This window comes from Rattus norvegicus, chromosome 16 (assembly GCF_021556685.1).
Source record: "Rattus norvegicus strain SHRSP/BbbUtx chromosome 16, alternate assembly SHRSP_T2T, whole genome shotgun sequence".
In the NCBI taxonomy this organism is placed as follows: Eukaryota; Metazoa; Chordata; class Mammalia; order Rodentia; family Muridae; genus Rattus; species Rattus norvegicus.
Window position 1 is genome coordinate 11321442 of NC_141549.1, and position 24782 is coordinate 11346223.

General features: G+C 40.6%; 1 protein-coding gene and 1 long non-coding RNA gene across 3 annotated transcripts in view; one reads left to right on the forward strand and one right to left on the reverse strand.

Annotated features, from left to right (window-relative positions):
• The window catches only part of LOC102551632 (ral guanine nucleotide dissociation stimulator-like), a 28458-nt gene extending 9282 nt beyond the window's left edge, over positions 1-19176 (reverse strand). The window contains exon 1 of the mRNA XM_087589294.1: positions 18954-19176. The gene's annotated coding sequence lies outside the window, so the exon portion shown is untranslated. The remainder of the gene's footprint in view (positions 1-18953) is intronic.
• Positions 1-24782, forward strand: part of LOC146583947 (uncharacterized) — a 412373-nt gene that overhangs the window by 157705 nt on the left and 229886 nt on the right. For both annotated transcript variants that reach the window (NR_203055.1, NR_203054.1), the window contains 1 exon segment: positions 22853-22920. This is a non-coding gene — a long non-coding RNA (uncharacterized LOC146583947).

Here is a 24782-nt window from a genome sequence, read left to right on the forward strand (position 1 = left end):
AATTTTCTGAGGATCCTCCAGACTGATTTCCAGAATGGTTTTACCAGTCTGCAATCCCACCAACAATGGAGGAGTGTTCCTCTTTCTCCACATCCTCACCAGCATCTGCTGTCACCTGAGTTTTTGATCTTAGCCATTCTCACTGGTGTGAGGTGAAATCTCAGGGTTGTTTTGATTTGCATTTCCCTTATGACTAAAGATGTTGAACATTTCTTTAGGTGTTTCTCAGCCATTCGGCATTCCTCAGCTGTGAATTCTTTGTTTAGCTCTGAACCCCATTTTTTAATAGGGTTATTTGTTTCCCTGCGGTCTAACTTCTTGAGTTTTTGTATATTTTGGATATAAGGCCTCTATCTGTTGTAGGATTGGTAAAGATCTTTTCCCAATCTGTTGGTTGCCCTTTTGTCCTAACCACAGTGTCCTTTGCCTTACAGAAGCTTTGCAGTTTTATGAGATCCCATTTGTCGATTCTTGATCTTAGAGCATAAGCCATTGGTGTTTTGTTCAGGAAATTTTTTCCAGTGCCCATGTGTTCCAGATGCTTCCCTAGTTTTTTTCTATTAGTTTGAGTGTGTCTGGTTTGATGTGGAGGTCCTTGATCCACTTGGACTTAAGCTTTGTACAGGGTGATAAGCATGGATCGATCTGCATTCTTCTACATGTTGCCCTCCAGTTGAACCAGCACCATTTGCTGAAAATGCTATCTTTTTTCCATTGGATGGTTTTGGCTCCTTTGTCAAAAATCAAGTGACCATAGGTGTGTGGGTTCATTTCTGGGTCTTCAATTCTATTCCATTGGTCTATCTGTCTGTCTCTGTACCAATACCATGCAGTTTTTATCACTATTGCTCTGTAATACTGCTTGAGTTCAGGGATAGTGATTCCCCCTGAAGTCCTTTTATTGTTGAGGATAGCTTTAGCTATCCTGGGTTTTTTGTTATTCCAGATGAATTTGCAAATTGTTCTGTCTAACTCTTTGAAGAATTGGATTGGTATTTTGATGGGGATTGCATTGAATCTGTAGATTGCTTTTGGTAAAATGGCCATTTTTACTATATTAATCCTGCCAATCCATGAGCATGGGAGATCTTTCCATCTTCTGAGGTCTTCTTCAATTTCTTTCCTCAGTGTCTTGAAGTTCTTATTGTACAGATCTTTTACTTGCTTGGTTAAAGTCACACCGAGGTACTTTATATTATTTGGGTCTATTATGAAGGGTGTCGTTTCCCTAATTTCTTTCTCGGCTTGTTTCTCTTTTGTATAGAGGAAGGCAACTGATTTATTTGAGTTAATTTTATACCCAGCCACTTTGCTGAAGTTGTTTATCAGCTTTAGTAGTTCTCTGGTGGAACTTTTGGGATCACTTAAATATACTATCATGTCATCTGCAAATAGTGATATTTTGACCTCTTCTTTTCCGATCTGTATCCCCTTGATCTCCTTTTGTTGTCTGATTGCTCTGGCTAGAACTTCAAGAACTATATTGAGTAAGTAGGGAGAGAGTGGGCAGCCTTGTCTAGTCCCTGATTTTAGTGGGATTGCTTCAAGTTTCTCTCCATTTAGTTTAATGTTAGCAACTGGTTTGCTGTATATGGCTGTTACTATGCTTAGGTATGGGCCTTGAATTCCTATTCTTTCCAGGACTTTTATCATGAAGGGGTGTTGAATTTTGTCAAATGCTTTCTCAGCATCTAATGAAATGATCATGTGGTTCTGTTCTTTCAGTTTGTTTATATAATGGATCACGTTGATGGTTTTCCGTATATTAAACCATCCCTGCATGCCTGGGATGAAGCCTACTTGATCATGGTGGATGATTGTTTTGATGTGCTCTTGAATTCGGTTTGCCAGAATTTTATTGAGTATTTTTGCGTCGATATTCATAAGGGAAATTGGTCTGAAGTTCTCTTTCTTTGTTGTGTCTTTGTGTGGTTTAGGTATAAGAGTAATTGTGGCTTCGTAGAAGGAATTCGGTAGTGCTCCATCTGTTTCAATTTTGTGGAATAGTTTGGATAATATTGGTATGAGGTCTTCTATGAAGGTTTGATAGAATTCTGCACTAAACCCGTCTGGGCCTGGGCTCTTTTTGGTTGGGAGACCTTTAATGACTGCTTCTATTTCCTTAGGAGTTATGGGGTTGTTTATCTGGTTTATCTGTTCCTGATTTAACTTCGATACCTGGTATCTGTCTAGGAAATTGTCCATTTCCTGAAGATTTTCAAGTTTTGTTGAATATAGGTTTTTATAGTAAGATCTGATGATTTTTTGAATTTCCTCTGAATCTGTAGTTATTTCTCCCTTTTCATTTCTGATTTTGTTAATTTGGACGCACTCTCTGTGTCCTCTCATTAGTCTGGCTAAGGGTTTATCTATCTTGTTGATTTTCTCAAAGAACCAACTTTTGGTTCTGTTGATTCTTTCTATGGTCCTTTTTGTTTCTACTTGGTTGATTTCAGCTCTGAGTTTGATTATTTCCTGCCTTCTACTCCTCCTGGGTGTATTTGCTTCTTTTTGTTCTAGAGCTTTTAGGTGTGCTGTCAAGCTGCTGATATTTGCTCTTTCCTGTTTCTTTCTGCAGGCACTCAGCGCTATGAGTTTTCCTCTTAGCAGAGCTTTCATTGTGTCCCATAAGTTTGGGTATGTTGTATCTTCATTTTCATTAAATTCTAAAAAGTTTTTAATTTCTTTCTTTATTTCTTCCTTGACCAGGTTATCATTCAGTAGAGCATTGTTCAATTTCCACGTATATGTGGGCATTCTTCCCTTATTGTTATTGAAGACCAGTTTTAGGCCGTGGTGGTCCGATAGCACGCATGGGATTATTTCTATCTTTCTGTACCTGTTGAGGCCGTTTTTTGACCAATTATATGGTCAATTTTGGAGTAAGTACCATGAGGAGCTGAGAAGAAGGTATATCCTTTTGCTTTAGGATAGAATGTTCTATAAATATCCGTTAAGTCCATTTGGCTCATTACTTCTCTTAGTCTGTCGACATCACTGTTTAATTTCTGTTTCCATGATCTGTCCATTGATGAGAGTGGGGTGTTGAAATCTCCCACTATTATTGTGTGAGGTGCAATGTGTGTTTTGAGCTTTAGTAAGGTTTCTTTTACGTATGTAGGTGCCCTTGTATTTGGGGCATAGATATTTAGGATTGAGAGTTCATCTTGGTGGATTTTTCCTTTGATGAATATGAAGTGTCCTTCCTTATCTTTTTTGATGACTTTTAGTTGGAAATTGATTTTATTTGATATTAGAATGGCTACTCCAGCTTGCTTCTTCTGACCATTTGCTTGGAAAGTTGTTTTCCAGCCTTTCACTCTGAGGTAGTGTCTGTCTTTGTCTCTGAGGTGTGTTTCCTGTAGGCAGCAGAATGCAGGGTCCTCGTTGCGTATCCAGTTTGTTAATCTATGTCTTTTTATTGGGGAGTTGAGGCCATTGATATTGAGAGATATTAAGGAATAGTGATTATTGCTTCCTGTTATATTCATATTTGGATGTGAGGTTATGTTTGTGTGCTTTTCTTCTCTTTGTTTTGTTGCCAAGACGATTAGTTTCTTGCTTCTTCTAGCGTGCAGCTTGCCTCCTTATGTTGGGCTTTACCATTGATTATCCTTTGTAGTGCTGGACTTGTAGAAAGATATTGTGTAAATATGGTTTTTTCATGGAATATCTTGGTTTCTCCATCTATGTTAATTGAGAGTTCTGCAGGATACAGTAACCTGGGCTGGCATTTGTGTTCTCTTAGGGTGTGTATGACATCAGTCCAGGATCTTCTGGCTTTCATAGTTTCTGGCGAGAAGTCTGGTGTGATTCTGATAGGTCTCCCTTTATATGTTACTTGACCTTTTTCCCTTACTGCTTTTAATATTCTTTCTTTATTTTGTGCGTTTGGTGTTTTGACAATTATGTGACGGGAGGTGTTTCTTTTCTGGTCCAATCTATTTGGAGTTCTGTAGGCTTCTTGTATGTCTATGGGTATCTCTTTTTTTAGGTTAGGGAAGTTTTCTTCTATGATTTTGTTGAAGATATTTACTGGTCCTTTGAGCTGGGAGTCTTCACTCTCTTCTATACCTATTATCCTTAGGTTTGATCTTCTCATTGAGTCCTGGATTTCCTGTATGTTTTGGACCAGTAGCTTTTTCTGCTTTATGTTATCTTTGACAGTTGAGTCAATGATTTCTATGGAATCTTCTGCTCCTGAGATTCTGTCTTCCATCTCTTGTATTCTGTTGGTGAAGCTTGTATCTACAGCTCCTTGTCTCTTCTTTTGGTTTTCTATATCCAGGGTTGTTTCCATGTGTTCTTTCTTGATTGCTTCTATTTCCATTTTTAATTCCTTCAACTGTTTGATTGTGTTTTCCTGGAATTCTTTCAGGGATTTTTGTGTCTCCTCTCTATGGGCTTCTACTTGTTTATTTATGTTTTCCTGGAATTCTTTCAGGGATTTTTGCGATTCTTTCAGGCATTTTTGCGATTCCTCTCTGTAGGCTTCTACTTGTTCTCTAAGGGAGTTCTTCACGTCTTTCTTGAAGTCCTCCAGCATCATGATCAAAAATGATTTTGAAACTAGATCTTGCTTTTCTGGTGTGTTTGGATATTCCATGTTTGTTTTGATGGGAGAATTGGGCTCTGATGGTGCCATGTAGTCTTGGTTTCTGTCGCTTGGGTTCCTGTGCTTGCCTCTCGCCATCAGATTATCTCTAGTGTTACTTTGTTCTGCTATTTCTGACAGTGGCTAGACTGTCCTATAAGCCTGTGTGTCAGGAGTGCTGTAGACCTGTTTTCCTCTCTTTCAGTCAGTTATGGGGACAGAGTGTTCTGCTTTCCGGCGTGTAGTTTTTCCTCTCTACAGGTCTACAGCTGTTCCTGTGGGCCTGTGTCTTGAGTTCACCAGGCAGCTTTCTTGCAGCAGAAAAGTTGGTCTTACCTGTGGTCCCGAGGCTCAAGTTCACTCGTGGGGTGCTGCCCACGGGCTCTCTGCAGCGGCAGCAACCAGGAAGACCTGTGCTGCTGTTTCCAGGAGCTTCAGTGCACCAGGGTTCCAGATGGTCTTTGGCTTTTTCCTCTGGCGTCTGAGATGTGTGTGCAGAGAGCAGTCTCTTCTGGTTTCCCAGGCTTGTCTGCCTCTCTGAAGGTTCAGCTCTCCCTCCCACGGGATTTGGGTGCAGAGAACTGTTTATCTGGTCTGTTTCCTTCAGGTTCTGGTGGTGTCTCAGGCACAGGGGTCCTGCCGCTCCTGGGCCCTCCCCCACGGGAGCCCAGAGGCCTTATACAGTTTCCTCTTGGGCCAGGGATGTGGGCAGGGGTGAGCAGTGTTGGTGGTCTCTTCCGCTCTGCAGCCTCAGGAGTGCCCACCTGACCAGGCGGTTGGGTCTCTCTCTCACAGGGTCTGGGGGCAGAGAGCTGCTGCGGGCCGGGATCCGCGGGTGTGGGACTTCCGGTAAACACAGAACGTGCCCGGTCCTAGAGGAATTCTGCTTCTGTGTGTCCCAAGCTCACCAGGCAGCTTTCTTGCAGCAGAAAAGTTGGTCTTACCTGTGGTCCCGGGGCTCAAGTTCGCTCGTGGGGTGCTGCCCACGGGCTCTCTGCAGCGGCAGCAACCAGGAAGACCTGTGCCGCCGTTTCCGGGAGCTTCTGACATAATTTTCTATTCACTAATTTCTAACCTGTCTCTGTGTGCATCTGTGCCTCTGGGCAGTCCAGCCTGGGCAGTAACACTCTCATGGCATAGGTCTCAGATGTGTCAGGCATTCGTTAGACACTTTCCCAATTTCTGTGCCACCTTTACTACAACACATCTTGTAGGCTGTACCAAATATAGGTGAAATGTTTTGTGGCTCACTTGATATGCAAATTTGTCAACTAGAAGTTGTTCTGGTTACAGGAAAGGTGTCAATATCCCGAACCACTAGCAATCTGATCTAGAATCACACCTCATAGATTCCTAGAAGTTTCCACTGGGCTAGGTTACCAGCTTTTCCCAGAGATATCCCCAATTCTAATTTACACTCCAAAGAGTCTCTCCCTTTGTCCTCCCCAATTGATTCCTCCTTTCCCATCCCTACCCTTCATTTAGACCCCTCCCATAACTATACCCACCCCAATTTACCAAGATAGATGTCCATTTGCTTCCTATTCACAGTGAGGTGCATGCATCTGTATCTTAGGCCCTTTTATTGCTTAGCTTGTCTGGGTCTGTGGATTACAGCATACTTGTTCTTTACTTTATCAGTAATTTCCACATATAAATGAGTTTATATTCTATTTGTTTTCTTTTTCCATTTATTTGCCAGGATGGAACAACATGTGGATTTTAAGAGCTGTAGAACACTCCAGTGTGTAAATATTAACTATTTCATTTATCCATTCCTCAGTGGAAGGACTTTAGGTTCTTTCTAGCCATTACCCATAGCGATCATATGATGATAGTTTAGTAAGTAAAATACTAGTATGCTTTTTTTTTACATGTGATTTAGAGGTGACTTGTTTATCTTCTCGAGAAGAAAGACTATTACATTTAACTTTTATACTTTCAGCATGTCAGTTCATTGTTTAAATGCTTATGTTTATCTATTTGAAATTATTTTGTTCCTTTAAAAATTTTGAATAAACAAAATAATTTATCAAATAGAATATTTATAGTTTGCAGACATTTTCTCTCATTTTAGACAGCTTTTACACAATGTAAACCAAATACTAACAATTTATTTTTTTTTCTTTATTAACTTGAGTATTTCTTATTTACATTTCGATTGTTATTCCCTTTCCTGGTTTCCAGGCCAACATCCCCATAATCCCTCTGTCTCCCCTTCTATATGGGTGTTCCCTTCCCCATCCTCCCCCCATTGCCGCCCTCCCCCCAACAATCACGTTCACTGGGGGTTTAGTCTTAGCAGGATCAAGGGCTTCCCCTTCCACTGGTGCTCTTACTAGGCTATTCAATGCTACCTATGAGGTTGGAGCATAGGGTCAGTCCATGTATAGTCTTTGGGTAGTGGCTTAGTCCCTGGAAACCCTGGGTGGTTGGCATTGTTGTTCATATGGGGTCTCGAGCCCCTTCAAGCTCTTCCAGTCCTTTCTCTGATTCCTTCAACAGGGGTCCTGTTCTCAGTTCAGTGGTTTGCTGCTGGCATTCGGCTATGTTTTTGCTATATTCTGGCTGTGTCTCTCAGGAGAGATCTACATCCGGCTCCTGTCAGCCTGGACTTCTTTGCTTCATCCATCTTGTCTAATTGGGAGGCTGTATATGTATGGGCCACATGTGGGGCAGGCTCTGAATGGGTGTTCCTTCTGCTTCTGTTTTAATCTTTGCCTCCCTATTCCCTGCCAAGGGTATTCTTGTTCCCATTTTAATGAAGGAGTGAAGCATTCGAATTTTGATCATCCATCTTGAGTTTCATGTGTTCTGTGCATCTAGGGTAGTAATTCAAGCATTTGGGCTAATAGTCACTTTTGAATGAGTGCATACCATGTGTGTTTTTCTGTGACGGTTACCTCACACAGGGTGGTATTTTCCAGTTCCCTCCATTTGCCTATGAATTTCATAAGGTCATTGTTTTTGATAGCTGAGTAATATTCCATTGTGTAGATGTACCATATTTTCTGTATCCATTCCTCTGTTGAAGGGCATCTGGGTTCTTTCCAGCTTCTGGCTATTATAAATAAGGCTGCGATGAACATAGTGGAGCACATGTCTTTGTTATATGTTGGGGAATCTTTTGGTTATGTGCCCAAGAGAGGTATAGCTGGGTCCTCAGGTAGTTCAATGTCCAATTTTCTGAGGAATCTCCAAACTGATTTCCTGAATGGTTGTACCAGTCTGCAATCCCACCAACAATGGAGGAGTGGTCCTCTTTCTCCACATCCTTGCCAGCATTTGCTGTCACATGAGTTTTTGATCTTAGCCATTCTCACTTTTGTGAGGTGAAATCTCAGGGTTGTTTTGATTTGCATTTCCCTTATGACTAAAGATGTTGAACATTTCTTTAGGTGTTTCTCAGACATATGGCATTCCTCATCTGTGAATTCTTTGTTTAGCTCTGAACCCTATTTTTAATAGGGTTATTTGTCTCCCTGCGGTCTAACTTCTTGAGTTCTTTGTATATTTTGGATATAAGCCCTCTATTGGTTGTAGGATTGGTAAATATCGTTTCCCAATCTGTTGGTTGCCATTTTATCCTAACCACAGTGTCCTTTCCCTTACAGAAGCTTTGCAGTTTTATGAGATCCCATTTGTTGATTCTTGATCTTAGAGCATAAGCCATTGGTGTTTTGTTCAGGAAATTTTCTTCAGGGCCCATGTGTTCGAGATGCTTCCCCACTTTTTCTTCTATTAGTTTGAGTGTATCTGGTTTGATGTGGAGGTCCTTGATCCACTTGAACTTCAGCTTTGTACAAGGTGATAAGCATGGATCGATCTGCATTCTTCTACATGTTGACCTCAGGTTGAACCAGCACCATTTGCTGAAAATGGTATCTTTTTTCCATTGGATATTTTTGGCTCCTTTGTCAAAAATCAAGTGCCCAGAGGGGTGTGGGTTCATTTCTGGGCCTTCAATTGTATTCCATTGGTCTGTCTGTCTCTGTACCAATACCATGCAATTTTTTTTTTTTTAAAATCACTATTGCCCTGTAACACTGCTTGAATTCAGGAATAGTGATTTCTCCTGAAGTCCTTTTTTGGTTGAGGATAGTTTTAGGTATCCTGGGTTTTTTGTCATTCCAGATGAATTTGCAAATTGTTCTGTCTAACTCTCTGAAAAATTGGATTGGCATTTTGATGGGGATTGCATTGAATCTGTAGATCGCTTTTGGTAGAATGGCCATTTTTACTATATTAATCCTGCCAATCCATGAGCATGGGAGTTCTTTCCATCTTCTGAGGTCTTCTTCAATTTTTTCTTCCGAGGCTTGAAGTTCTTATTGTACAGATCTTTTACTTGCTTTGTTAAAGTCACACCGAGGTATTTTGTATTATTTGGGACTATTATGAAGGGTGTCGTTTCCCTAATTTCTTTCTCGGCTTGTTTCTCTTTTGTGTAGAGGAAGGCTACTGATTATTTGAGTTAATTTAATATCCAGCTACTTTGCTGAAAGTGTTTTCACATTTAGTAGTTCTCTGGTGGAACTTTTGGGATTGCTTAAATAAAGTATCATATCCTCTGCAAATAGTGATATTTTGACTTCTTCTTTTCCAATCTGTATCCCCTTGGTCTCTTTTTGTCTGATTGCTCTGGCTAGAACTTCAAGAACTATATTGAATAAGTAGGGAGAGAGTGGGCAGCCTTGTCTAGTCCCTGATTTTAGTGTGATTGATTCAAGTTTCTCTCCATTTAGTTTAATGTTAGCTACTAGTTGGCTGTATATGGCTTTTACTATGTTTAGGTATGAGCCTTGAATGCCTATTCTTTCCAGGACATTTATCATGAAGGCGTGTTAAATTTTGTCAAATGCTTTCTCAGCATCTAATGAAATGATCATGTGGTTTTGTTCTTTCAGTTTGTTTATATAATGGAACATGTTGATGGTTTTCCATATATTAAACCATCCCTGAATGTCTGGGATGAAGCCTACTTGATCATGGTGGATGACTGTTTTGATGTGCTCTTGGATTCAGTTTGCCAGAATTTTATTGAGTATTTTTGCATTGATATTCATAAGGGAAATTGGTCTGAAGTTCTCCTTCTTTGTTGGGTCTTTGTGTGGTTTAGGAATAAGAGTAATTGTGGCTTCATAGAAGGAATTTGGTAGCGCTCCATCTGTTTCAATTTTGTGGAATACTTTGGACAGCATTGGTATGAGGTCTTCTATGAAGGTCTTATAAAATTCTGCACTGAACCCGTCTGAACCTGGGCTCTTTTTGGTTGGGAGACCTTTAATGACTGCTTCTATTTCATTAGGAGTTATGGGGTTGTTTAAATGGTTTATCTGTTCCTGATTTAACTTCGGTACCTGGTTCTGTCTAGGAAATTGTCCATTTCCTGCAGATTTTCAAGTTTTGTTGAATATAGGCTTTTGTAGTAGGATCTGATGATTTTTTGAATTTCCTCTGATTCTGTAGTTATGTCTCCCTTTTCATTTCTGATTTTGTTAATTTGGACACACTCTGTGTCCTCTAATTAGTCTCTAAGGGTTTATCTATCTTGTTGAATTTTGTTAATTTGGACACACTCTCTGTGTCCTCTCATTAGTCTAGCTAAGGGTTTATCTATCTTGTTGATTTTCTCAAAGAACCAACTTTTGGTTCTGTTGATTCTTTCTATGGTCCTTTTTGTTTCTACTTGGTTGATTTCAGCTCTGAGTTTGATTATTTCCTGCCTTCTACTCCTCCTGCATGTATTTGCTTCTTTTTGTTCTAGAGCTTTTAGGTGTGCTGTCAAGCTGCTGACAAATGCTCTTTCCTGTTTCTTTCTGCAGGCACTCAGCGCTATGAATTTTCCCCCCAGCACAGCTTTCATTGTGTCCCATAAGTTTGGGTATGTTGTACCTTCATTTTCATTAAATTCTAAAAAGCCTTTAATTTCTTTCTTTATTTCTTCCTTGACCAGGTTATCATTGAGTAGAGCATTGTTCAATTTCCACGTATATGTGGGCATTCTTCCCTTATTGTTATTGAAGACCAGTTTTAGGCCGTTGTGGTCCGATAGCACGCATGGGATTATTTCTATCTTTCTGTACCTGTTGAGTCCCGTTTTTTGACCAATTATATGGTCAGTTTTGGAGAAAGTACCATGAGGAGCTGAGAAGAAGGTATATCCTTTTGCTTTAGGATAGAATGTTCTATAAATATCCGTTAAGTCCATTTGGCTCATGACTTCTCTTAGTCTGTCTACGTCTTTGTTTAATTTCTGTTTCCATGATCTGTCCATTGATGAGAGTGGGGTGTTGAAATCTCCTACTATTATTGTGTGAGGTGCAATGTGTGTTTTGAGCTTTAGTAAGGTTTCTTTTATGTATGTAGGTGCCCTTGTATTTGGGGCATAGATATTTAGGATTGAGAGTTCATCTTGGTGGATTTTTCCTTTGATGAATATAAAGTGTCCTTCCTTATCTTTTTTGATGAATTTTAGTTGAAAATTGATTTTATTTGATATTAGAATGGCTACTCCAGCTTGTTTCTTCCGACCATTTGCTTGGCAAGTTGTTTTCTAGCCTTTCACTCTGAGGTAGTGTCTGTCTTTGTCTCTGAGGTGTGTTTCCTGCAGGCAGCAGAATCCAGGGTCCTCATTGCGTATCCAGTTTGTTAATCTATGTCTTTTTATTGGGGAGTTGAGGCCATTGATGTTGAGAGATATTAAGGAATAGTGATTATTGCTTCGTGTTATATTCATATTTGGATATGAGGTTATGTTTGTGTGCGTTTCTTCCTTTTGTTTTGTTGCCAAGACGATTAGTTTCTTGCTTCTTCTAGGGTATAGCTTGCCTCCTTATGTTGGGCTTTACCATTTATTATCCTTTGTAGTGCTGGATTTGTAGAAAGATATTGTGTAAATTTGGTTTTGTCATGGAATATCTTGGTTTCTCCATCTATGTTAATTGAGAGTTTTGCAGGATACAGTAACCTGGGCTGGCATTTGTATTCTCTTAGGGTCTGTATGACATCTGTCCAGTATCTTCTGGCTTTCATAGTCTCTGGTTAGAAGTCTGGTGTGATTCTGATAGGTCTACCTTTATATGTTACTTGACCTTTTCCCCTTACTGCTTTTAATATTCTTTCTTTATTTTGTGCATTTGATATTTTGAGTATTATGTGATGGGAGGAGTTTCTTTTCTGGTCCAATCTATTTGGACTTCTGTAGGCTTCTTGTATGTTTATGGGCATCTCTTTCTTTAGGTTAGGGAAGTTTTCTTCTATGATTTTGTTGAAGTTATTTACTGGTCCCTTGAGCTGGGAGTGTTCATTCTCTTCTATACCTATTATCCTTAGGTGTGATATTCTCATTGAGTCCTGGATCTCCTGTATGTTTTGGACCAGTAGCTTTTTCTGGTTTACATTTTCTGTGATCATTGTGTCGATGATTTCTATAGAATCTTCTGCTCCTGAGCTTCTCTCTTCTTTCTCTTGTATTCTGTTGGTGATACTTGTATCTACGTCTTCTTCTCTCTTCCTTTGGTTTTCTATATCCAGGGTTGTTTCCAGTTGTGCTTTCTTTATTGCTTCTATTTCCATTTTTAATTCCTTCACCTGTTTGATTGTGTTTTCCTGGAATTCTTTCAGGGATTTTTGTGTTTCCTCTCTATAGGCTTCTACTTGTTTGTTTATGTTTTCTTGCGATTCTGTGAGGGAGTTCTTCATGTCTTTCTTGAAGTCCTCTAGCATCACGGACAAATGTGATTTTAAATCTTGATCTTGCTTTTGTGGTGTGTTTGGACATTCAGTGTTTGCTTTGGTGGGAGAATTGGGCTCCGATGATGCCATGTAGTCTTGGTTTCTGTTGCTTGGGTTCCTGCACTTGCCTCTAGCCATCAGGTTGTCTCTGGTGTTACCTTGTTCTGGTATTTCTGACAGTGGTTAGACCATCCCATAGGCCTGTTTCAGGAGTGCTGTAGACCTGTTTTCCTGTTTTCTTTCATCCAGTAATGGGAACAGAGTGTTCTGCTTTCGGGCATGTAGTATTTCCTGTCTACTGGTCTTCAGCTGTTTCTGTGGCCTGTGTCCTGAGTCCACCAGGCAGGTTGCTTGGACCAGAAAAGTTGGTCTTACCTGTGGTGCTGCAGCTCCAGTTGCTCGTGGGGGGCTGCTTTTGAGCTCTCGGTGAGGTTGGCAAACAGGAGGGCCTTCGCTGCCTTTTCCTGGAGCCCCCATGCACAGGGGTCCCAGATGGCATTAGGTGTTTTCCTCTGGAGTCAGAAATGTAGGCAATGTGTAGTCTCTTCTGGCTTACCAGGTATGTCTGCCCCTCTGAAGGTTTAGCTCTCCCTCCTACAGGATTTGGGTGCAGAGAATGTTGTCCGATTCCCTTCAGGTCTGGGTGGTGTCTGAGTCTCTCTACTTTTAAGCTGCATCAGTAACTATACTCATAAATTCAGCCCTAATTATCCCAATTTACCATAGACATACCCTAGGCTGGTTTCCTTGTATTTACATGACCTTGTATGTGTTCTGTGTGGAATGAGATCACATGCATGCCTGTGACAGCCAGCAGCCCCACAATGTCAGTGGGCCTGCCTAGGAATTGTCTTTCACAGAGTCGGTTTCTACCACCATGATCATTTTATGACTTAAGCCCGTAGCTTTACAGCCCTTTGTGAACAGCTGATCTAGGAACATCCAATGGCTTACAAGATGGAAGCTGGCCCCTAGCACTCTTTCAGAGGGGATTCATCCTCCATTGCCTCTTCTTTCAATTCCTGCTTGAGTCCTTGATCTGATTCTCTCCAATGGTGGACTGTGACCTGTCATCTGCAAGAAAACTTTCTCTTTCCTTAGTAGCATTTAATCCTCCTGCTTGTCAAAGCAACTGAATGAAACCTGAACAGAACACACCACATTTTCTCTGTCCCCATCGGGTGTTATGTGGCAGCCATCACTTCTCTAGTTCCTAATCATTCTTCCTCCCTGTTATCACATGTCTAACTCTATACTCTTTTTTTTTCTGCTCTTCTCAGCAATATTTGTTCCAAAGTCATTCACTGTTTATCCCTTGGTCATCTCCCTAATTCAAGCAGAGTGTCTGGGTCACACTTTAGGAAGCCAGTGATGTGAGGGGCAAACATCATGTGCATGAGATCAGACTTCCCTGCTACTCCACAGTGGTGGGCGGTATTATAGTTAATTACTATGTTGTCTCCCTTGTTGAATGACATAGAGTTGAGTTCATTGCTCCTTTACTCTTCCCTCTGATGTTTACTTAGTTTCTTTTGTTTCAATTCCCAAAAGTTGTTCCCAATCTCCTGCATGTTCATATGCATGTGCATGGTTATGCCTCAAGGTACTTGTGATGAGGGCATTGCATGATAGCTTTGTTATGTGTTAGGTTTATTTGTGCATGTTCATCCATGAAAGTACAAGGGAGTGCTTACATGCATACATGCTCACATACATTTGCATCTGTGTGTGTGTGTGTTCATGTGTTTTTTCCTCTTTGGGGCAATGTGTGTGTGTGTGTGTGTGTGTGTGTGTGTTGTATATGTGTGTTATGCTAGAATATAACATTCTTTATGGGTTAAAGGAAAAGTTAGAAATCCTTAAAATGACTTGGTACACAAATAACCCTGGGACCTAAATCTCCCTTCAAGGGAACCTAGTTTCACATCATGGTCTTGAGCTGTATCCTTTGGTGAGACAAAATAAAACACAATAGATAAACTCTAGGACTCCTGATGGTTCTGTTCCAACGAGCAGGTGAGTTTTTGAATCTGTTGGTAATGGGAACAAGGACATCTAAGTTCAGAGGATTCGTCTGTGAAGATGCCAATTCCACTTGATAATTTGGAAATTATCAAGACATGAAAAGCCTGTATAGAGAAGGATTATGTGACATGAGGATTATGTTCCAAGCGTCTAGGAAGCTGATCATGTCACCAAAGTTAGGCACACAACTCCCACCACTGCCATAGTATATGAATCAAGTAGATGCACCACCACACTAGAATTCATAATATAACTATGATAGAAAAACCGAGGAAGAATAATTTTTACCACTGATCCAGTGAGATTAGGAATTCAATCATTGATTGTAAGTCAGAGAGTACTGTAGAGCAGTATAGAGTCAACAAAACTGTGGCATCCAAAATGGCTGACTTCTTCTTCATTGTCTTTTCCTGCATAACACTTGGTAGTTTAACACCAATGACTGGTACAGCTTTTCTCTGTCAGTAGCTGCTCAACATCCCCTTCTTCCTGCTGCTTTTGAGCCTGAACTACTTCAATTCCTGATCCACACTTGCTTTTTTGCTACTTTTTTTTAAATTGTCTTTTTCGTGGAAATTTTTTGTATTTAAATTTCAAATGTTATCTGCTTTACCCCTTACCCATATCCCCTTCCCAATCCCCCTCTTCTCTGAGGATGCGCCAACTCCTACCTACCCATTCCACCCTCAACACCCTGGCATTATCCTACATTGGGGAACAGAGTCTTCACAGGGCCAAGGGCTTTTACTCTTTATGATGCTAGCCAATGCCATCCTCTGCTACGTGTTTGGCTGGAGTCATGGGTCCCTCCAGGTGTACTGATTGGTTGGTGGTTTGGTCCCTGGGAAGTCTGGTGGGATGTGTTTGTTTGATACTGTTGTTCTTCTTATGGGGTTACAAATCTTTCTGCTCCTTCAGTCTTTTCTCTTACTTCTCCATTGTGTGCCCCTTGTTCAGTCCAATGGTTAGCTGCAGCTATCCTCATGTGTGTCAGTAGGGATCCAGCAAAGCCTCTTAGGAGTCAGCCATACCTGGCTCCTTTCAGCTAGCACTTCTTGGAATCAGCAATAGTGCCTGAGTTTGTAGCCTGCATTTTGCATATGTCCCCAGGTGAGGCAGTCTCTGAAAGACCTTCTCCACAGTCCATCTCCACTCTTTGTTTCTGAATTTCCTGTCCTGAGTATTTTGTTCTCCCCTTTAAGGAGGAATGAAGCATTCACATTTTGGTCTTCCTTCTTCTTGAGCTTCATATGATCTGTGAATCTTTTCTTAGGTATTCCAAGCTGTTGGCCTATTATCCACTTTGCAGCTAGTGTAGACCATGTGTGTTCCTTTGTGAGTGGGTTACCTCTCTCAGGTTGGTATTCTCAAGTTCCATTCATTTGCCTAATTTCATGTAATTGTTTTTAATAGGTGTGTAGTACTCCAGTGTGTAAATGCATCACATTTTCTGTTTCCTTCCTATGTTGAAGGACATCTGGTTCTTTCCAGCTTCTGGTTACTATACATAAGGCTGATATAGTGCAGCATGTGTCCTTGTTATATGTCAGAGAATCTTTTGGATGTATGCTTGGGAATGGTATAGCTGGGGCCTCAGTTAGTACTATGTCCAATTTTTTGAGAAACCACCAATTTCCAGAATACTTGTATTGGCTTTCAATTTAACCAAAAGTGGAGGAGTTTTGCTATTTCTCCACCCTCTCATCAGCATCTAATGTCACATGACTTTTTGATCTTAGCTGTTTTGACTGTGAGGTGGGAGCTGGTATCTCAGGTTGTTTCTATTTGCCATTCCCTGATAACTAAGGATGTTAGACAATTCTTTCTTTTTAAATTTTTACTTATTCATTTTTATGCTGTATGTTTTATTCTGCTCTGGTCTAAACCTGGAGGGTTCCACATCCCATACCTCTTCCCTACATGCCTGTTCTGCCCCCAACCCATCTCCACAAGGGTTTCCCCAACCTACCCACCCCACAGGACTTCTAAAAGTCTTGGGCCTTCAGTCTCCTGAGGATTAGATGAATCTTCTATGAATTAACTCAGACCCAGGAGTCCTCCGTTATACATAGGTTGGAGGCCTTATTTCCCCTGGTATATGCTGCCTAGTTGGTGATCCAATGACTAAGAGATCTCAGGAGTCCAGGTTAATCGAGATTGCTGGCCCTCCTACAGGGTTGAATACTACCTTCGCTTCCTTCAGCTTTTCCCTAATTCATCTGGAGGGGTCACCACCTTCTGTCCCTTGGTTCAGTCCACATTTCTTAGGTGCTTCTCAGCCATTCAGGATTCCTCTATTGAGGATTCTTTATTTATCTTTGTATCCCATTTTTCATAGGATTCTTTTTTATTTCCTGGGGTCTAATTTCTTGATATCTCTGTATATTTTAGATATTAGCCATCTATCAAATATAGGGTAGGTGAAGACCTTTTCCCAATATTTTGTTTGACATTCAATCCTATTGATCATGTTGTTTCCTGTACTGAGGGATGGCAATTTTATAAGGTCCCATTTGTTGATTCTTGATCTTAAAGCATGAGCCATTGTTGTTCTGTTCAGGAGATTTCCCTCTGTGTTTATGTGTTCCAGGCTCTTCCTCACCTTCCTTCTATTAGTTTCAGTGTGTCTCATTTTGTGTGGAGGTCTTTGATCCACTTGACTAGAGCTCTGTACAAGGAGGTAAGAATGGGTTTTGCATTCATAGCCATGCTGACTTCCAGTTGAACCAGCACCGTATGTTGAAAATCCTGTCTTTCTTCCATTGGATAGCTTTAGGTCCTTTGTGAAAGATCAAGTGACCATAGGTGTATGGGTTCACTTCTTAGTCTTCAGTTCTATTCTGTTGATCCATCTGCCTGTCTCTGTACCAATATTATGAAGTTTTTGTCAAAAAATATTTTTTTGTAATACAGATTTAGGTCAGGAAGGGTGATTTTCCCAGATTCTTTTATTGTTTAGAATACTTGTTGAAATCCTAAGTTCTTTTTTCCTTTTCCAAATGAATTTGCAAATTGCTCTTTTTAATTCAATGAAGAATTGATTAAGAATTTTAATGGGTATTTCATTGAATCTGTAGATGGCTTTGGGCAAGATAGCCTTTTCTCTATTAAACCTGCCAATTCATGAGCCTAGGAGATCTTTCCATCTTCTGGAATCTACTGTGATTTCTTTCTTCAGTGACTTGTATTTTTGTTATAAAGATCTTTCACTTGTTTGATTAGAGTCACACCAAGGTATTTTACAGATATTTGTGGCTATTGTGAAGGGTGTCATTTCCTAATTTTTTTCTCATCCTGTTTATCCTTGAGCACATAAGGTCTACTGATTTGTTTGCTTTAATTTTATATCCAACTACTTTGCTGAATTTGTTTTTCAGCTATAATAGTACTGTTTTGTAATTTTTGGGGTCACTTGAGTATAATATCATGTTCTACAAATAATTGTATTTTGACTTCTTCCTTTCCAGTTTATATCCCTCTGACTTCCTTTTGTTGTCTAATTGCTCTGGCTAGGTCTTCAAGACCTGATTTCAGTGGGGTTATTTCAAGTTTCTCTCAACTTAGTGTGATGTGGGCTGCTGGTTGTCTATATATTGCTTTTACTATGTTGAGATATGGGCCTTGAATTCTGGCTGATCAGCACATGTTTATGCCATAACTATAAGCCCGTCACCCATACAGAATTATTGCAAACTGACCATCCCAAAAGAGGGGAGGGAACTTCCTTAAAGATCCTTAAAACGACAATCACAGAAACAACCCCTTACTTTTGTGTTCTTGAATGCTTTTTCTGTTCTCGTTCTCCATTTCTCTGTGAATCTGCCAGTTTCCGTGTGCCTTTGTGTGTCTTGTGTCTCTGTTCTTCTTACTCTGTCTCTCTTTGTCTCTGACCCTGTCTCTCCCTCCCTACCTCCCTCCTACCCTTCCAATCTCCTTCCCTCCTAGAGAGACAGAGACAGAAATGGAGAGAAAAAGAACGAGAAAGTGTGAGAGAGAAACAAAGAGAGACAGTGTTGAGACAGAGAGAAAGACATATAAAAGAGAAAGAAAAATGCAGAGACAGAGAGAGACAGAGATAGGCAGAGACAGAGACAGAGACAGAGAGACAGACAGAGAGAGACAGAGACAGAGACAGAGATACAGAGACAGGGGAAGGGAGGGAAATTCCTGAAAACATCAGGATGCTCTGAGAACTATGGGATTGGAGATGGGCACTCACCTCACAAACAGCAGGTCCAATAACTGTAGGGGTGTTGCAAAACTTGTATATGTAGACAGAAAAGCAAGGACAACCAAGGGTTCCCTTTCCTGCAGAGAAGGCACCCACGTGTTCATCTGCTCAACCACAGTCTGTACCCTGAATCATACCAATCTCTTGGGCTCCATCTGGGTCTTTAGAGCAGATGAATTCTCAATTCCATGCCTCTCTCCAGGGCTCTATCTAGTTCTTTTGAGCAGAATCATTATCAACCTGAAAAAACTTCAAAGTGGATGGTTCAAGCTGGCACAAATGTGCAAACATCTGATTGGTTCTCCTCATTCCATGATTCCCTGAATTATTTCTATGCATAACAGCAAGAGAAAACAGAGTGGTTACCTGGTCTGTGTGGTCTTTTGCTTGGCTGGCTTTGGTCAATTTTTTCCCCCTTTCAGAAAAGTGGCCAGAGGTGTTGAAGGCAAGAGTGAACCCTGTGCCTGCAAATACTTTTGTGGCATTTCCTGTTGTCTTCCTTGAGTCCTCAAGTAGTGTGAAGAAGCAAGAGAATATCCTCCCCTCTCCACTGTCTCTAACAAGTGAGCCTGCAGGCCTTTCTCTAACCAATGGGTTGCCTGGTTATTAAGGTTCTGCATTGTTAGGTCATTTTGAAGAGGGTGGTTCCATTACTGTCTCTTTCTAACAGGAATTTTCTTAAAGGCTCCCATGTTGCCTCCCATTTCCAGAGATTTTAAATTCACACAGGTATACATCTGTTTTCCACTCCACTGTTCCCAGAGATTTCTCAAAATAGACTGTACCTCGGTTTTGTAAGCCGAGTCACTACTGTTGAACTGTATCTTTAATTGTACTCATAACTTCAGCCCTAATTATCCCAGTCTAACATAAACATACCCCGGGCATGTTCCCTTGCTTTTACATGTGTTTGGTGTGGAAATAGATCACATGCATACCTGTGACAGGCAACAGCCTCACAATAGCAGTGTGCCTGTATAGGAATTTTCTTTCCCAGAGTTAGTTTCCATGACCATGATTAATTTAGGGGTTAAGCCCAGAGGTTTACAGCTCTTTGAGAACAGCTGACCTAGGAACATCCAACGGCTTACCAGATGGAAGCTGGCCCCCTAGCACTCTTTCAGAGGGGATTCAGCCTCCATTGCTTCTTCTATCAATTCCTGCTTGAGTCCTTGATCTGATTCTCTCTGGTGTTGGACTGTGATCTGTCACCTGCAAGAAAACTTTCTCTTTCCTTAGTAGCATTTAGTCCTGGTCCTTATCACAGCAACGGAATGAAACTTGAGCAACTATTACCACCCTTTCTCTGTCCCAACCCTGTGGTATGTGGCATCCATCACTTCTCTACTCCCTCATCTCCCTCACTCCCTTGTATCCCATCTCTTCCTCTATACCTTTTCTACTCTTAAGAGTAGTTTTTCTCCAAAATGAACCATCTCTGTGATAATCTTTGATTTCTTTCTTCAAAGACTTGTAGTTCTGGTCATACACACCTTTCACTTATTTCTCATTCTGTTTATCCTTGAGTAGATTAAGACTACTGATTTGAGTTAATTTTATATCCAAGTCCTTTGCAGGAGTGTTTTGTCAGTGGTCCGAATAATCCGGTTGAATTTTTGGAGTCACATAAGTACCATAGGCAAACAGTGCTATTTTGACTTCTTCCTTTACAATTTGAATCCCTATAACCTCCTTTGATGTCTATTTGTTTGGCTAGGATTTCAATAGTTATATTGAATAGGCAGGGAGAGAGTGGGCAGCCTTTTCTCAATCCTGATTACATTTGGGTTGCTGCAAGTTCCTCTCCATTTACTGTGATGTGAGCTGTTGGTTTTCTGTATATGTTTTCTGTATATGAATTCTTTTGGATCAGGACATGTTAAGAGAAAGCAAAACCCCAGTCACCAATGCCATATGTTTTGAAACTGACTAACCCTAAGGAGGGGAGGGAAACATCTTAAAGACCCTTAAAATAACATTCATAGACACTATCCTTTACTTTTTGTTGTTGAATGTTTATTCTATTCTCCCTCTCTGTTTCTGTGTCAATCTGCCTGTTGTGTTTCTCTCTTTGTGTCCCTCTACATATTACTCTGTCTCTCTGTATTACTGTCTGTGTCTGTCTCTCTCTCTCTCTTTCCCTCTCTCTCTCTCTCTCTCTCTCTCTCTCTCTCTGTCACTCCCTTTCTCCCTCCCTCGTTCTGTTCCTCCCTAACTTCTTCCCACTCTCCCTCCCTGCTTCTCTCCATGTATCCATCCTACCCTCTCTGACTTCTCTCAGTCTCTTTCTCTCTCCACTAGCACTATCTGCATCATTTCTAGCAGTTCCTCCTTCCTTCCTTTTCAGAATAGGTCATGACTCCGAAATATACATAGCAGCCATGGCTTCTCTATTTACATTAATCCAGGGCACCTCTTCTTCTACTAAGGCTAGAGCTTGCAACCCAGTGAGGGGAGAGGTTCCCATGCACAGGGAACAGAGGCAGAGACAGACCTTGCTACCACTGTTAAGACTTCACATGAAGATGACCCTACACTAGAGTTGCAAGGTGCTGAGGGCCTAGGGCAGTCAAATGTAGGCCTCTAGATACCTCCCCATGCAGGCTGTCTGGTGGACCATTCATTCCCAGTACCATATGGGCTCAATTTGGCTGCATTTTTTCTTCTGTTTTCCTTTAACCCCAACTCCTACAAAAATTCTTGCAACCTATCTCTACCTAATGTTGGCCTGTGTGTCTTTGCATTGATTTTCATTATTTACGAAGTGAAGCTTTTCTGATGACAATAGAGGGTAAGACCTATCTCTGTATATATCAGAATATTATTAGAAATCTTTTCATTGGAATTTTTTGAATTCATTTGTTTCTATCTGGCACGTGCATCTGTGCCTCTGGGTAGTCCAGACTGCAGTTCTTGGTACTCCAAGAATTGGTAGTGGTGGACACACTCTCGTGGTATAGGTGTCAAATGTATCCAGGCATTTATTAGACACTTTCACAATTTCTGTGCCACCTTTACTACAGCACATCTTGTAGGCTGTACAAAATGTAGGTGAAATGTTTTGTGGCTGGACTGATATGCTAATCTGCACACTGGAAGACTGTCTGGTTACAGGAGAAGGCCCAGTATCCCCAACTTCTTGAAATCTTATCTTAGATTATCCATCATTGATTCCTAGAAGTTTTCATTGTGTTCGGTTTTCAGGTTTTCCCAGAGATAACAACACACAATTCTTCATTATCCTGACACTATTTCCCATTGATTTCCCAATTGCTTCTTCTTCTTTCCATTTCTCAACTTCCTTTAGACACCTCCTTTAACTGCACCCCACACCAATGTACATAAGATAGATATCTATTGTGGTCTTCTTCACAGTGAGGTGCATCCGTCATCATCTTTGTCCCTCTTATTCCTTAGCTCCTCTGGGTTGTGGACTGTAGCACACCTGCTCTTTACTTTAAACATAGTTTCCACAGGTAAGTCAGTTTATGTTTGTTTTCTTGGTCCTTTCCTTTGCCAGGATGGAACAAGATGATGAATTTGACAGCTGTAGCGTACTCCATTGTCTACGTGAAAAATATATATTTATCCTTTTTTAGTTGAAGGATTTTAGGTTGTTTCTAGACATTAGCAATTAAGACTGTATGAAAATAGTTTAGCAAGTGAACTTGTCTTACGCATTTTTTCTCAAAACCCAAAGTGTTGACTTCCAAAGTTATTGTACAAGTTTATACTTCCAGCAACATTAGAAAAGTGTTCCCCTCCCTCTTAGCATCAACTTTGACTTTCTTTATTGTTTTAGCTCTTCTGATGTAAGATGGATCTCACAATCATTTTATTTGCTTTTCCCTGATGAATAGGGATGATGAACATTTCTCATAGTGCATTTCTTTAAGCGAGAGTATCTGTTGAGAATTCTGTTTAGGTCTGTATTGTTGATCCATGTGCTCCCAGCCTTTGGGCATGTCCACAGGATGAGGCAAAACATGGAGAGTTTGACTGTGCTCATCACAGTAGCTTCACTGAGACAGCGGATGCTCCAGGAGGGGAAAGTGCTGTCTGAGATGTGAGAAATCCAAAGCAGGGATTCCATGGCTTTCAAGCATTTACTCTTTCCTAGAAATGTCTGCAGTATTATCTAGGGAAAAAAACCCATATACTCTAACCATAGTACAAAACCTTTGAGTATAATGTCACTAGATATGCTTGTAGTACTGGGACACAAATATTGTGGGAATAACGGACAGATATCTGCCTTGACTTAGGATTCATTCACTGACATGGACACCACACCTGACACTGCTTGGCTGACCAAGAACCTGAGACTGGATAGGTGAGTGACCTGGGGATAATGTAAATGGGATTCTCTACAAAAGAAAGATTGAAAAAGTGATTTCTAATTATCTCTTATGATCATAGAACAGTGCCTTGCTCACTTAGCATCAGAGCAGAGTCCTTCTCAAGCAGATCACAAGACATACTGAGGCCCATAAGCAGACATTATGTAGAGTGAGACACCTTGGAACACTCAGTCCTATATTGGAGAAGCGGCCTCATGCAGCCATTCTTAACCCCGGAGTATCTTCACCTGATAACACCTTGCAATTGAAAATTTAGTTTTTTTCTAATGGAGTCTCTAAGGAAACAAACTCCTCTTAGGTACAGTCCTCATGTTCATCAGGAAATGGCCAAGAGTAAATGAACCCATTTAAATCTACTGTGGAGGTTTCTCGTTTCATAATGTCCTATCAGGACTTTTTAAAATTACTTTTTATATTTCATTATTATTTATATACTGATACATCTTTCTCTTTTAACTCTTATTGTCACATACACACACACAAACACACACACACACACACACACACACACACACACACACATATATATATATATATATATATATATATATATATATATATATATATGTGTGTGTGTGTATTCTGCTTTGGTCCTGAGGGATTTTATGCTTCTTCTTTGCCATGGAGAAGGGGTTCCTGACATCCTCACCCTTGCTGAGTTCCTTATAGCAGTTGCTCTCTTTGGGGAGGGGGGTTTGATTTTGGTTTGAGGAAATGATCAGTGGTAGAGTGACTGTATTGGTGTAATAAGGTAGAGATCACATTCCTTTTAGTACATGACATACATTACTTGGATGCACAGGGTGAATAAAATTGGAATATTGCATCATTAATTGCTATCATAAATAAATAAGTAAAATTTTATTTAATTAATTGATACCAGAATGTAGTCTGGTGGTAAAGTCATGGGATGACTAGATGGGAGGTGGTGAGGGGTAGATACAATTAAAATGCATTGTGCACTTTTAGAAAATGTTTTCTACATTTGAAGAGCACCTTCTACCATTCAAAACATTTTCTCATTCCAAAAGAACATGGGATGTCTGCCTCCATAGATCTATCCATTGCCAATATTTTTGCCTAATTCTAGAATTGTCTTTGACTTATTGGCTTAGCACAGTAACTTTGACCCTTGCGTACGCTGTAGCAAGGCACAATGAATCCCTTCCTCTTCTGCAGGTCATTCGTGCAGTTTGGCTTTCTGATTTTAATTCTTTGTGTGATTTACACAACATGGCTGGTGCAATGTCAATTTAGTTGCTTGTGTAACTTGCAAGACCTGGCCACATATCATTTAAAGAAGTTAAGGCCTTCTACATGTGTCCTAGTAATGAGCTGTGGTTCTATGATTCCCCATCCTCCAGAAACTTTGGACCATCTGGGTGTAAAATGTAACCATTTCTATGTGACTTGTACTGTTTCCAATGGAGGAAAGTGGTACCACCCCACGAGTGTAGATAAAGATTACTGAAAGCTAAAGTTGAACTTTATTACATGTAATTTAGTAGTGATGTGTATTACTTCTTGAGAAAAATGTCTATTGAAGACATATACATTTTTTTTATTAACTTGAGTATTTCTTATATACATTTCAAGTGTTATTCCCTTTCCCGGTTTCCGGACAAACATTCCCCTCCCTCCTCCCCTTCCTTATGGGTGTTCCCCTCCCAACCCTCCCCCAATTGCCGCCCTCCCCCCATAGACTAGTTCACTGGGGGTTCAGTCTTAGCAGGACCCAGGGCTTCCCCTTCCACTGGTGCTCTTACTAGGATATTCATTGCTACCTATGGGGTCAGAGTCCAGAGTCAGTCCATGTATAGTCTTTAGGTAGTGG